Genomic DNA, 1,013 nt, shown 5'->3' on the forward strand with positions numbered 1-1,013 from the left:
GTAAAATTCGGTAAATCGGCGTTGTTTTGCCTGATAGTTCGGATAAGGTCGTAATCTTAACCTGCTTTGGGTTTTTTAATTTTTCTGTTTATATTTGATCTCTGACATTACAGTCGGAATATGAAAAAGTTCTAACTAGTTAATCGTAAAATTACATGTTGACTGTAGGACAGTACATTTATCGTATAAATTTCATACTTATAAACTTTGTTGCACTTTATTAATTTATTGAAACATAGAAAATATAGAACTGTTTAATTAATTTTAAAAAGTTATATTTCCATTTTATTTCAAATTAATTTTGTTAGTAAAACGATCTACTAGTATTAAACAACAAAAAACCCCATAAAACATTACTTAAATTTCATAGATTTGATACATAAATGTATTACGTTTTGTTGTTAAATTGTCATCTTGTGAGGGTTTTTTTTTCTCTATTCTCGGCAATTTTCAACAACTCTTTGTTAAGGAAATTCATTTTTATGGGTACTAAATATAACAATGGGATGTCCTTTGGTTTTGTGGTCATTCTTTCCTCCAATGAGCCATTCAAATATTTCATTTGATATATTTCAAAATTCAGTGAGGCAAGTATGCCATGGCTTTGTATATGGCTACAGGTACATGTAAATTCCGTTTGCTTTAAATTCAAAATGTATGAAAAACAAACGAAACAAAATTGAAGGATAATTATACTCACCATGCTCAATCGCAACTACTCGGGCCTTTCCGGCAGAGCTCGGTTTTTCCGAAATCTGACGGAAAGGCCCGAGAGGTTGCGATTGTCTCCGTTCTATGTTCTTAGTGTCCGTCTGACATACTTGGATTTTAATAATATATATATTGTAAGCATAATGCATATTTTTTGGTTATATTTCAAATATAAGTATGTCAAAAGGGGAGTAGGATAAAGAGATAGATATGTCTTTTGTACAAGAAATATTGCTAGCAGCAAGTGCATATGAACAACAAATCAATGACGACAACATCATAAAATATTTTCTATGATTTTG

Source organism: Crassostrea angulata, chromosome 3 (genome assembly GCF_025612915.1).
Source record: "Crassostrea angulata isolate pt1a10 chromosome 3, ASM2561291v2, whole genome shotgun sequence".
Classification (NCBI taxonomy): domain Eukaryota; kingdom Metazoa; phylum Mollusca; class Bivalvia; order Ostreida; family Ostreidae; genus Magallana; species Magallana angulata.